The 14948-nt window shown below is 38.7% G+C and overlaps 1 protein-coding gene across 3 annotated transcripts in view; it reads right to left on the minus strand.

The window, feature by feature from the left end:
- The window catches only part of LOC139965022 (ankyrin repeat and IBR domain-containing protein 1-like), a 61495-nt gene that overhangs the window by 37620 nt on the left and 8927 nt on the right, over nucleotides 1-14948 (minus strand). The gene's annotated exons all lie outside the window — the stretch shown is intronic.

Here is a 14948-nt window from a genome sequence, read left to right on the forward strand (position 1 = left end):
CATGGAATCTATTTTTATCATAAAAGCCAACCAGGTACTGTAAGGTAAGTTGAAAACCAACTAAAAACGAAGGAACAGCTGGTGCCTGAACCTCCGGTTGAATACAATCCTTTAAAACTGAAACACATTTCAAGGAAACCATTTACCTAACTGACTCTACTAAAAACATGTTATCTGTTTAAATATGAAAACCAACCAGCTACTTTAAGGTGAGTAGAAAACAGACCAAGGAACAAACTGCAAATTGCAGGAACAGCTGGTGTCTGAACCTTGGTATGATAAGATCCTTTAAAACTGAAAAAAAAAATTTCCAAAGGAACAGCTGTGCAGTTGTCTCTATAGTCATACATCAGCGAGGCTAAGAGCTCTTGCAAGATCACGCAAGCACGACACTTCACATCAATTTGATAGAGACGTATTATAAAGCTTCACGCACTTGTAATAGCGTGCGGATATTAACATGTATTTTGATATGTATGAACTGTATTACCAGCACTTTGTTGTAAAATGTTTTTACATTGTTCATATGTGCATTATCTGGGGTATAGTAGTTAATTTCCCATCTTCAAAGTTAATGTCTATCTGAAACTTTCTCATTTGTTGTATATTTGTATTTTTTGGTAGTTGTCTTGGCTACAATGGTTAAATTGAAAACATCTGGTTATCAGCAACTTTTTCTTACAGATGTAAAAACCAGCTTTAATAATACAAAGCAGACAATTGATAGATCTATTGGTAAACTACCATGTATGGAATATTTTGCAACCCACCCCACTCCTTTATTGGGGGCTGGGGGGGGGAAGGGTCAAAAGTCTTGTGTTCAAAGCAGCAAGTTGGACTATTTTGAAATTAACCCTTCTGCCACACAGATTTTAAACAAACAAGAAATAAACATACTGTCTAGCACATGTATCGCTTGGGTATTTACAAGCAATGATACTTACCTGTCTCTCCTCTACTATTGCACTTTCCCCATCTACCTAACCTAATAACAATAATTCAAACTGATGCAAGATTATCACCAGAATAGGCTTCTATACTTTGCTAAATGGTTGATTCGGAAAGGGAGGTGATGGGTGATTACCTGGATGGCCAAGGTGGGGGGAGGGGGCAGTGCTGAAATATTACCCTTTTTTAAGCTAGGTAGATGGGGAAAGTGCGGTAGTAAGGTCGAGACATGTAAGGCACAGCAAATTCCATATTTCATCTACGTTGAGAAAAGTAAATCAATCCTTAGGTATTGTACTGTACTCTACACTCACAAGATTATACACAAACACAAGGGATTCTTTTGAATGCAATTTCATCATTCAATAAAATCACAAATTGTTGAATACTATCTGACAGAAAATATAAACTACAAATCATGTTACGAATCAGACAGAATTAATTCGTATAAAAATATATACCACATTTTAAATCAATGGAGCACGAATGTTGAAACCCAGAACTTTAATACAGAGACTCTCAATGCAACAGGTTTTTTCCATTGCGTAGTTTTAACGACATTATGAATATAATTCAACTTGTTGAAAAGACACAATGCTACGTAGACACTGCCCCACTTAAAATCTCATCCCCCTTGTGTCATAGCATTGCCTGGTTAAAACCGAAACCTCGGTACGGTACTTGGGAAAAACACCTTTCGTGGTAGCAGACAGCAGCTCTCCGATAGACCGTACACGGTTGGGTTAATGTAATAAATGCTGCTCCGTGAAACGAATATTAATTATGCAAACAAAGACCAGCAGTTCAAACATGGAATTAACTAAGTTATAACTGCAGCGGAGTCTATACTGTGCTTTAAGTCATACGAGCGGTCCAATACAAAGAGATAATAATTACCTTGAATCATGAAAGTCTGCATAACAAACCCGCATCGGGCGGTTCGACTCTAGTTACATTTTACACACTGTTTAAAACTGTAGGCTTATATGGAAAACATTACAACTGTATCTTAATTTTCGGCAACAAAGAGAATTTGTTTTCCCCACTTGTATCAAAGCATGTAAACTAAGCAAAAAAGAAGGAATATTAAAAAAGGAAAAAAAAAATGATGAAAAATATCAACAGATAGATCAAATACTACTTGCTCAGTGAATTAAATTTTAGACTTGTTCCAGTCTTTAGCGATTTACTGGCCCAACTGTGTACTGCATATCAAAGAACATAAAAAGCAAGGATCCAAAATGGCATATCTAAAATATTCTTCACCTGTTTTGGATGTGCCCTATTTAGGGGGGTAGGGGCACTGGGGGCATATGCCCCCACTTTTTCCCAAAAAAGCAAATGTGCCCTACTGGCAAATAAAATGTCTTTTGGATATCTTAAGCCTTTGTTAATTTTAGTATTTTTTTTTACTTATTTATTTTTAGTCTGTAAATGCTATTTTTAAAAAAGCATCCCATATCTTTTTCTAGCACGGTTAACAATAAACAGTCTCAATAAATAAAAAATCAATGTTGCAGCGCACCATAATAGTATTGATAGCTCACTAACCCATCATATACATTTAAGTTTATGGCCGGTGTGTATCGGTTTATACTGTAGCATAACGAATGGTGGTTGTGGAATGAGAAAGTGCACCTCTAATGTTGTGCCCCCCCCCCACACTTTTTGGAAGCTTCCTACCCACTGGCCCTATCCTACTATCTCCACCAGACATAGACAATGATGATTTGCTTTAACCTTGTTTTCTCTCAAAGTCATTACTACCAGTAAATAAATATGACAGAAAATTTCAAAACCATCCCGGTTTTATCACTTACGAGCGTCAAGCTTACTATATCCAGTACCCTCACAAATTTATAACATTATATAACAGGCTCCAAGCCAAGAACCATCTGGCAAGGCACCGTTCTTTAAGCTTACTGTTCATTTTTTAGTAACCATTCACTTGTGATCAACCACCCTCCTATAAATTCTACAAACCAAATTACTTACTGCATATCAAAGAACATAAAAAGCAAGGATCCAAAATGGCATATCTAAAATATTCTTCAAACATACACATATTGTACTGTAGCTGAATCAATCCAGATATCTGGACACTGGAGCAGGTTTCGAGTCCGATTTATCTCTGGAAGTGTCCGGTATAGTACTTTGTCTCAGAATTGTGAACAAATTTCCATTTTCAATTCAAATAACGACCACATACACTTTCAAACCTTGACAAGCATTTTACAAACACAATCTCAAAAACAAACAAAAACAAAAAATTTTCCTTTCGAATACTGAGACATCATGTACTGTGACATTTAACCCCTTTAAACATCTGGGATTAATCTAGAGATCGATCAAATTTTTGTTTTCTTGAAATCTTTCCTACATGATACTGTAATAATTGGAAGACAATTACTGATGACCTTTGACCTTGGACTAGTGTGAATACCCTGGCCATAGGTTATCAGAATACAACTGCCTTGAACTCCAAAACCTTTTCTCTCTCTTAATTGCACATCCAATACTCCACTCCTGTCACTCTTAAAGGCATTGAAGACTCGCCCCAAACTGCGTGCCGCCCTCTGAAAAAGTTAACTTTCTGTTGCTTGCAAGTGACGTTTTGTTTGTGTCGCTACAAAATGCAGACAGTAATGAAACGTGATACCTTGTTATCTTTAGCTGGACCTGAGATGTCCATGGCTGTATCGTTTTTACACTGTGCTGTGGGTATTGACCGCAGCTGTATGTACTGACTGTACACTAGTGTCTAATTACCGGCGGAAGCAAGCTGTGTGTGTATTTTCTGGGATCGATGGTGGTGTCTAACACTTCTGCTACACCTCATTCGAAACTAGGTCAGATTACCGGCATTAGACGTTTCTTTTTGCGCGAGTCTTCACACCCTTTAAGTTCTATTAGAACCATGCTCTTGGAAGTATGCAGGAAACAATCAGCCAGTACAGAGCGCCCCCACGACACTTGAGCGGAGGGAGAGAGGGGGGGAGGACCAGGGGAGCCATGGCTCGCAATAATTTTCACTGCAATGATATTTACATGGATGGGTGGTGATGCTGCTGCAAGAACTATATTTACCACTTCCCCACCCCAACCACAAACCTTTATCGGGGTCCTTGCATTAATAAATGAATTTACTTTAAAAAAATTATACTTGTGGTATATTCAGTTTATTCTATCTTGACTGGATCATGAAAATATTCTGCTTCTAGCATTTAAAGTTTTAAACCTTTTCGGGATGTTAAGAAAATTTCAATGAGCACATGTACACAGTATATCATGTATGTACTGTACACTCAAATTGTAATCATGTCTTGACTTACAGTTCACATTAAAAAGTTGATTTTCATTTCTATATGGCCTCTCTTACCCCCCCCCCCCCCATCCTTTGATTGGTCTTATAGGTCAGTTTCTGACATATATGGAGCAAGAGTCTTCCTGCGCTAATGTCACTCACCCTTCCTTCATATTCTAATCATTTCTGCTCCACCCGTCCGTCCGTCCGTTCTCCTTTCGTCTTCCTGATTAAAGAGTAACCGACCACAGAGCAGTGGAAGAAAATTTCTCAGCTTTGTGATAGAGTATTTTGACATGTATTGGAAGGTTGTCAATATAACCTCTCCTTCCGTATTATGAAAACTATGAAGCATATAATGTTTAAGGAGTCTGAACTATCTAAAAAATTGTTTCCGGAAATCAGGCAGATATTTCAAACCAATTAGTTAACAGAGTAACTCGTAAGAAACGGGTGAAAATTGTTACGCAAGAATCGCTGACAAAAATGTGTTGTATCTTCCTAAGTGGTAGATTCGGAAGGAAGCGAGGGCGCAGTGCTAAAACGTTCCAACTTCCAAGTTGTAGTAGTTAGTTAGATGGGAAAGTGCAGATGTGGAGTGGGAGACAGGTGGGAGAGGAGCGAAGTAAATTCATAACAAAATACCAGACAAAACTACATACCCAGGTGCAGTGTGTGTTCATCCCTCCAACACTCTCATACATACTACACAGTCACATACTGTGTACACAGTCACGTACTGTACACAGTGTTTATTATTACTATTTTTTATCTTAATTTTTATTATTATTTATTTTATTATCTATACAGTATTTACATGGTAATGCTATCTCTTCTTCTACTTTTTGCTCTCAAGTCGTTTGTTTCAGGGATACCGAATTGTACATCAATTGGTTTTTGAGATGTTGAAATCTTCTTAATTCCTTCCTAAATCGCTTCTACTGAAAGTATAACAGCATTTTAAGCTGAAATGGGGATCAGGTTAAGAGTTATTTTATTTTGTTTTTGAAAGGCATTTAAAGTTGAGAAGTTATAAAATTTTAAAAAGGAATCTTATTATATATCTGTGCTTTTACTGAAAGTCAAATCTTTAAGTACTGTTTATGCCATGATTGTAATTTTACCTTCCATTGAAGTTATTAATTATTCATACCCTAATACAACATTACAACATTCATAATACTGTCTGTAAGTTACCTTCGGATAAAAAAAACAAGGCGTATAAAATGTATAAAATGCCCAAACGTATACAATTTTAAAAAGGAATCTTAGAGATGTCTATCTGAGCTTTTACTTTTAAGTCGAATATTCAAGTACTGTTTATGGCCATGATGGTAAAAAGAAAATTCTTAAAAAGAAAAAAAAATTGAAAGTTTACCGTCAATTTGAAGGTATTAGTTATACATACCCTAATACACCATTACAACATTAATAATAGTGTCTGTAAGTCACCTTCGTATAAAAACAAGGCGTATAAAATGTATATATATAAAATGCGCAAAACGTATACAATTTTAAAAAGGAATCTTAGAGATGTCTATCTGAGCTTTTACTTAAAGTCGAATATTCAAGTACTGTTTATGGCCATGATTGTAAAAAGAAAATTCTTAAAAAGAAAAAAAATCGAAAGTTTACCGTCGATTTGAAGGTATTAATTATTCATACCCTAATATACCGTTACAACGTTCATAATACTGTCTGTAAGTTACTTTCGTAAAAAAAAACGAATGACAAATATTTGCACATTGGACCAACTCAAGGGCTGAACAACACTTGCTGTTACCATAGCAACATATATTTAGGACAACCTACATTTTGGAGGGACTGCTTTGCCATTTAAGCTAAAACGAATGTTTACTGCGTATAAATCATAATTTAGGGCATTCTTCCGGCACTGACAGTACCATCAAATTTGCTTTCTGTTTATTTAAAACATGAATCATGTGCAATTTTTTTTTCCACAGGCTCTTCAAATGAAAGAACCATCTAGCCAAAACAATATTCCTACAGCACACACTAAAACGTATTTCCTTTTTCTATATGTAAATATTATGGTAATTTACATAGAAACAAACAAAACTTCAGATTTATTGTGGTGATCAATCTGTTAATGAAGGATCGAAAAGTCAACGAGGAATAATACGACAAAATGACAAACGATGCAACAGACTCGGTAAGTAAATATTGAATCATGTGCATAATGTACAGATGTACAAATACATACAAATGAGAAAAATGGAACACAAAATATGCAAAAGTCACCAAGTTTGTAAATTTTCTTGTTACAGTCAATAAATAATCATGTGCATAATGCACAGATGTACAAATACATACAGTATATAAATGAGAAAATGGAACACAAAATATGCAAAAGTCCCCAAATTTGGAAATTATGTCTTGTCACAGTCAATACATAATCATGTGCATAATGCACAGATGTACATGAGAAAATGCAGCACAAACTATGCAAAAGTCACCAAGTTTGGAAATTATGTCATATTTTTGTGCACTAACAAGGTAGTCCGAGGAATAATAACAATCTAGATTCCTGTACGAGTAGCATTGACTGTATTATATATGTTCTTTGTGTTGCATCATCCTGTCATGGCAATTTTACAAAAATTTATCAAGCACTGCTGATACAAGATTTGCTGTTGACAGGGGCGGATCCAGGGGGGGGCCCGGGGGGCCCGGGCCCCCCCTTTTTGAAAATCCTGATTTTTTTTTTTACCGCGCTCGAGGGAAAGGGCCCCATGCGTGATCAGTGGCGTAGCTACGGGGGCCTGGGGGGCCGAGGCCCCCCATGAAATAGGCTGGCCCCCCACTGGCCCCCCAGTGGGAATGGGGTAAAAAAAAATGTTGTAAAAAAATAAAAATAAGTGCGATTCACTTATTTTTATGTTCAATAATTTTGGGAAATAGAGTTACACAATTATCTCGTCTGCATCTGGCAGAATAAGAAAATACAATATCTGTAGTAATCATGAGAATGGTCACACAGAATGGCATGGCAATGGTCGATGCGACGATTGCGACCATATACCACGAACCTTGTTGTGCTGCGCGATATCGATATCTGCTGAAAATATGTTCAGTGCTTCCACCTAGCGCAACAATCTATCAAAAGATTGGCTCCGTTTGTACTGAGCCGAGGTATCAGGTTTTCATATATTGCCTCGAGTCAAATGAATATATGCAGGCGCGGATCCAGGGGGGTCCAGGGGGTCCGGACCCCCTGCTCTTGGCCCCCAAAAAAAAGAGAAAAAAAAGAGAGAAAAAAGAGAGAGAAAAAATAATTACATTAAACGCCAATTTTAAACATGTAGGACGTCAGAAAAGCGGTTATCCTCACAAGTCATCCAGGTGTGTCTTTTCCGTCAAATGAACTATAGTGTGCACGCGTGCTACACGTGCCAAAAATGCCTAACGATCTCAATTTTCAGACCGAAAAGTTTCAAACTTGAGGTGGTGTTCGAATTATTTTGGGCGGTGAGGTTACAGAGCGTTAGGCTGCTAGGATGCGCTAACGAATTTTTCATGAGCAAACCCCTCACCCTTCCAGAATCCTGGATCCAGCCCTGTATCAAACAGTGGTGACGGAACGGGAGGGGATTGGGGGCTAAAGGCATTATGAGTTTTGTATCATCTCAACTCATCTGATATGTAGTACCATATTTCATAGATTGTTTTTTTCTCATCAATTGAGAAATTGCAGACATGAGATCCATATTTTCAGGCTAGGTACATGCTGCTTAGAATACTCGGGAAGTGCCGTTTCCGGCCATCTAGGGGGTTTGTAAAGCCAAAAATTTTCTTGTACGCTCCGCGCCAACCGATGATGGCGCTCCGCTTAGATAGTCTTACATTCAGGCGCGGCTGGACCAGTCACAAATCCTGCATCCGCCCCTGATATGTCATTGAATATTCCACAAAACAACTTTTTTATGCCCACGAAACTGTCAACATGATTTTCACTACTGGTAGAGATATAAAATATTGGGAATTCTGAATTTCCTGCAAACATGCGGCTGTGCCTGTTCAATACTCACTACTGTATCGCCTTAAAAAATGATGAGTGGAAATAGTTTCTCCAGGACCGTATCGAATCGTGGGTATCGAGTGCGTCTGATATACGAACGTACGTATACGTACGTCTATGATGATATGCACTGTACTGTACTGATAAAAACATAGGTGAATTTCACTCCATTGGAGTGATCACTGAGCACATTCCGGTATAAGAGTGAATTTCCACTCCATTGGAGTAAATCTTAACTCCTAATAGAGTTATATTCACTCATATTAGGAGTGAGGGTTAACTCCAATAGAGTTAAATTTCACTCTTAATTTGAAGTGCGCCGAGTGATCACTCCAATGGAATGAAATCCACTCATTTGTTTTTAGAGTGTTGCTAGATATATGAAGAAGAAATTTACATACCAATACATGTTATCGGTCATCGATTGGCACAAAAAGCCAGATTCTGATGACAGCTGCCTCAAGAAACCCAATAAATGGCCTAATTAGCACCGAGCCACCAATGTGGACCATTACCAAAACATCGATGCGTGTTAGTCTTCCATCCCCTTCCTCTAATGCTATTTAAGGCCACATATGGGCATATCCTGCAAATCTACCGGTAGCCCACAGGGGTTTGAGTTGGGAGAAAGGCCTTGACACCTTAAAACGACAAATGATGCCAACTTCCCTCAAGTTAAAAGTCTGGCTGCGTTGGCAAGGCCAGTCAGCATGAAAGAGAAAAAACTTTTTTTGCATTTCTGTCACCAAAGTTGCACATCTTTTTGGTTGCTATTTTGCCTCACAGGTGCCATCTCCTGCGATCTGGGGGGTGCTGAAATCTCAAATTTTCTCTGTACGCTCCGCGCCAACCAAGGTGGCGCTCCGCTAAGATAGTAACCTCCGGCCCCCCACAAGAAAGAACAGCCCCCGATGGCCCCCCACTCAAAAAATCCTAGCTACGCCAATGTGCGTGTAATTTTTTGTAAAATAAATTTGCAAAAAGACCATCATTCTGATAAAGTGAAGGTGAGATGGGAACTCTGACTGCATCAATAGTCTCCATCTGGAAGGGGGCATCCAAGATGAAATGGCCTGGAGTAGCCTGGTAAAAAGTAGTTTGCATCACCACCTACTCCCCAAAGACGTAAATCCCAGCTCATTGCTCGAAATTGCAAATATATGCCCGGCAAACCATGAATACATGATTTATTGGAAATAAATTTTACTCCAAACTTTCACGAAAAGTAGCACCAGATTGCACCGAGGACCTCCATATTTTGTGAAATTTTCCAAAGGGGAGGGGCACCCACTCCCCTTAGACCCCTCCCCCAGGACGACGATTAGGCATTTCCCATCTGGGCCCCCCCTTCGGCGAAATCCTGGATCCGCCACTGGTTGATGATATCAATAATCATAATATCAAGAGATTTACTTCCTAGAATTTTATTTTGTCACCAATTGACTGCTAGCAAGTAATTATTGATTATATCTGCTTCAAAATTTTGGGAGTTTTTGAATATCAAATTTTCAAGACAGACATATTTTTATGAGCAAAGAGAACGTTGCAATTATATGCAACATCTTTTCTGTACTGCCCAATGATGTTCATACATTTTCGATATAGTATGGTAGATATTTAAGAGAAAAACATGTTTCACTTTATGAGTCAAATTTTGCTAAAATTGGATAACTAGAAAAGCAAAAGCAATGGGGGTGGGGGGGGGGCTTCAAAGCACCCACAATGGTATAATGAACCTATATTCATAACGATGAAAGCAAAATAGGATATCAAATTCATAGAGAATAAAAATATTTTTTTATGAGCAATGGGAACTGAAAGTGTACAATATATGGGACATTTTGTGCACAGTAAGTCTACTCAACGAAGGGAACTTGTTAGAGTCAGTAGGGAAACATTCTTGATTTCATTTAAGTCAAACTTTTGTTGAGCTTGGCAAAAACTTTAATAAAAACAAAAAACAATGCAGTTGGCAAAACATCCAAACAGTAAAACAATGGTTAGTTGCATCTACAGTCATAACAATGAACTCAAAACAAGAATATCTAATTTCCCTGAAGACACGAATGGATGATTTCCGTGTTGCCCGTTCAGCTTCAACTTGTATCCCGTCAGTTTAGGTTTAAAGAGTTATTTTTGACTATGTGCGTACATGTGTGTCATTGTTTGTGATTTCCCTTTTTTTCTGTTACTCAGCCTGAATGCAATAATCTAGATTTTACTCAACTCGTAGAATCACACAATGTGTGTATATATAATTGAAAACGTAATGAGTAGGAAAATCCAGAACAGTGAAAAACTTCCAGCCTCCACCGGGATTCGAACCTGGCCTCCCGCTTTATATGCGGACACCCTAACCACTAGGCTATGGACGCTGATTGTATGTCCAGAGGTTCGAAACCGGTAAGGAAGGTCATAATTCCACTGTAGGCACTTATATATATAAAATAAAACTGTTAGCAAACTGCTTATCCACTAGAGAGCCTGTGTAGGAGAATGTGTAAAAGTAAGTTGGCCTGACGTTTGGATCCTAGTAGGATCTTCTTCAAAGGCTAACATTTTAGCCTTTGAAGAAGATCCTACTAGGATCGAACGTCAGGCCAACCTACTTTTATATATATAATTGAAAAAAATATATATATTTATACATAAACTGTCACTGAACCGAAAAAAATTCTGTATTTCAATCACAGAAAGTTTACAATATATATACTACAAATAATAGTCAGTTGAGACACAACAAGTTGCTATGTCTCCCGAACAACCTTAGCACTTTGTTCTACCGTGCCTAGAATGAACTGGTAACCTTTTAACACTGTGCGCCCTCTATACCCGGCCCCTCCCATCAATGCGCTTCCTTATCATGAGACCACTTCCCTGCCAAAGTCATCCCTACCCTGGAGCGGTTTTCTGTCGCCAACCGGTACTCGTTTAGGTTGCATACAAAATGATGTCACCATGCTACATTCCATACATTTCTTGAAACTGGGCAGCTGCAGATTTTGCTACCTGCCAAAGTCTGCCAGTTGAGAAACACTACTGTCTGTGTTGAGTGTTGCAGACTGAAGCCAATGAGAGAGTGCTAAGGTTGTGGGGAGACAGGTAAGCGAGGAGAGAAGTAAATCTCACTGACACTAGATCGGTCATAGTCATACACGCCCTGCCGGACAATCCACAATTTTTTGATGTCCGTGTGGATATGTGTCGCCCACAGCGTTGCGGGGAGACAGGTAAGCGAGGAGAGAAGTAAATCTCACTGACACTAGATCGGTCATAGTCATACACGCCCTGCCAGACAATCCACAATTTTTCGATGTCCGTGTGGATATGTGTCGCCCACAGCGTAGCGGGGAGACAGGTAAGCGAGGAGAGAAGTAAATCTCACTGACACTAGATCGGTCATAGTCATACACACCCTGCCGGACAATCCACAAGTTTTCGATTCCGTGTCGATATGTGTCGCCCACAGCGTTGTGGGGAGACAGGTATGCGAGGAGAGAAGTAAATCTCACTAATCACTAAATCGGTCATAGTCATACACGCCCTGCCGGACAATCCACAATTTTTCGATGTCCGTGTGGATATGTGTCGCCCACAGCGTTGTGGGGAGACAAGTATGCGAGGAGAGAAGTAAATCATAAATCCTTATCATGAGACCACTTCCCTGCCAAAGTCATCCCTACCCTGGAGCAGTTTTCTGTCGCCAACCGGTACTCGTTTAGGTTGCATACAAAATGATGTCACCATGCTACATTCCATACATTTCTTGAAACTGGGCAGCTGCAGATTTTGCTACCTGCCAAAGTCTGCCAGTTGAGAAACACTACTGTCTGTGTTGAGTGTTGCAGACTGAAGCCAATGAGAGAGTGCTAAGGTTGTGGGGAGACAGGTAAGCGAGGAGAGAAGTAAATCTCACTGACACTAGATCGGTCATAGTCATACACGCCCTGCCGGACAATCCACAATTTTTTGATGTCCGTGTGGATATGTGTCGCCCACAGCGTTGCGGGGAGACAGGTAAGCGAGGAGAGAAGTAAATCTCACTGACACTAGATCGGTCATAGTCATACACGCCCTGCCAGACAATCCACAATTTTTCGATGTCCGTGTGGATATGTGTCGCCCACAGCGTAGCGGGGAGACAGGTAAGCGAGGAGAGAAGTAAATCTCACTGACACTAGATCGGTCATAGTCATACACACCCTGCCGGACAATCCACAAGTTTTCGATTCCGTGTCGATATGTGTCGCCCACAGCGTTGTGGGGAGACAGGTATGCGAGGAGAGAAGTAAATCTCACTAATCACTAAATCGGTCATAGTCATACACGCCCTGCCGGACAATCCACAATTTTTCGATGTCCGTGTGGATATGTGTCGCCCACAGCGTTGTGGGGAGACAGGTATGCGAGGAGAGAAGTAAATCTCACTAATCACTAAATCGGTCATCACGCCCTGCCGGACAATCCACAATTTTTCGATGTCCATGTGGATATGTGTCGCTCACAGCGTTGTCTGTACCCAGGATACCACAACTCTAACAAGAAACACAAACTTTACCTGTTGATAAATAAACCTCCAACAGAGCAGTGTGTGAAGTTCTTTGCTTATTAAATTATAATTTATTTACTTTACCTACAGTACCGCATACCAACACTTCATCAGGAAATGTTTGCTTTTATCTGGCTGTGAATAAACAACAAACATGAATAAAAAAAACTCCATTTGGACAAAGAGACAGATGTATAACCGCAAAGGATACTACAGTACCCACAGTAGAATATAAAAGATTAGATGTGGGCAAAGAAGAAGGGAACACATGTTAACACCCAAACAAACATCATCAATCAATGAATAGCAAATTAAAAGGGATCAAAGACAACTTTGTGGTTAAATATATTCATTCTACTAAAGTTTACAGTACACTGAAGGAGCCAACAGATAAATTACTACCCTTTCAGGTTTTTAAATAGTGTTGGTACCGCAGTTGGATGCTAGATTAATACTTCTACTGCTGAGAGAGTTTGGTGGTTACATTGCCCATCTGCCCCCCACACACTTAAGTGCAATTTTAGCCGGTGGGGAGTTGCATTATAGATATGTGGGATATATTACACTCAAGTGTGTAGGCCGGGCAATACTAACAGTCCTAATACTTGTCATTTAGCCTTTGAAGAAGATCCTGCTAGGATCGAAATGTCAGGCCAACTTACTTTTACACAATCTCCTACACAGGCTCTCTAGTGGATAAGCAGTTTGCTAACAATTTTAATTTATTTTGAATCCTAATACTTCACAGAATATTTTTACAAACACGGATCTGGGCAAAGGGAACATATAAGCTTAAGTTTCGATTGCACATTTTAATGATCCAGTATTAATTACCTTATCAAAAGAGAGACTGAGAAAGTCTAAATTATGTAAACACTGGAAATATAAGTTGTTTTTCAAAACATTTCTCTCATGCATGCACGACAGGACACTTCGACATATATTATCAGTTTCAGAACTTTGTGATTACGTTATATTACGATATATGCCAAGATACTGTGTGTATTTTACGCGATCGCTTTGCGTAGCACCATTGCGTTTGTCGCAGAGTTCTCAGACAACATTTCTGTAGCAGAACGATCAAGGCGGTTGAAGAACACAATTTAAGAAACACCCTCAAGTAATTAAGTACTTTGCACGCAGATGAGTTTATGATTTGGCATTGGACTCAGTGTTTTTCACTAATTACTTACTGAGGTCCAGATATTCATTCTGATTAATGTTTTTAAAAACAGTTAACTGTTAATGTGTATATAACATATATACATGTAATTCTCCAATACTGGAGAGAATTTTAAGTGAAACATTTAAAGGCAAATAATCAATGTTTTTCTGGTGGTTATTACTCCTTCTATTTACCATACATCATTGTGGGTAACTGTGTACATAGAGATAAGTAGAGACAACTTTAAGGCCTTTGGACAAGTGAAACAAATTTTATGGATGAGAAATGCTCAAAAATCATCAAAATGAGGACACCTTAATGTGACATTTATTATATATGGGCTGTTATTCTTTCTTCCCCTAACAAACTCATACTTATTTTATAATTTTTTATATATATATTTTTTTATATTGTTGTTTTGGTTTAGTCACTAATTAGAACTTCATATCTGGGAGCTGTCACTTTGTAAATCATGTCATTTCATTGTGCCACTACAGGATCTGAAACATGTAATGTCTCTATTTCACTCTTTTTAAACTTTAAGGCAGTACAGTGTTAACAGTGCTGACATTGTAAACTCCTGCCATCATTGCAGTCGGTCATGTAGAAGAACTATAATATTGTTGATCACTTCAGCATTACCAAAACCAAACTCCATGAACGAATAAATTGACTTGTAATAAAATAATGTAATATAAATAAAGAATTACATAAAAGAAATGTTAATGTAGCTATAAATCACACGAAAGTACATGTGGCTTGATGCTGTCATATTTAGACTATTTACACTAATCAAGGCTTATGCCTTTAATTGACAAAAATATGACATAGATCGGTAATATGATATCTTAAAGGGAGTGAATACTCGCGCACAAAGAAACGTCTAATGCCGGTAATCTGACCTAGTTTCAAATGAGGTGTAACAGAAGTGTTAGACACCACC

This window comes from Apostichopus japonicus, chromosome 23 (assembly GCF_037975245.1).
Source record: "Apostichopus japonicus isolate 1M-3 chromosome 23, ASM3797524v1, whole genome shotgun sequence".
Lineage (NCBI taxonomy): Eukaryota > Metazoa > Echinodermata > Holothuroidea > Aspidochirotida > Stichopodidae > Apostichopus > Apostichopus japonicus.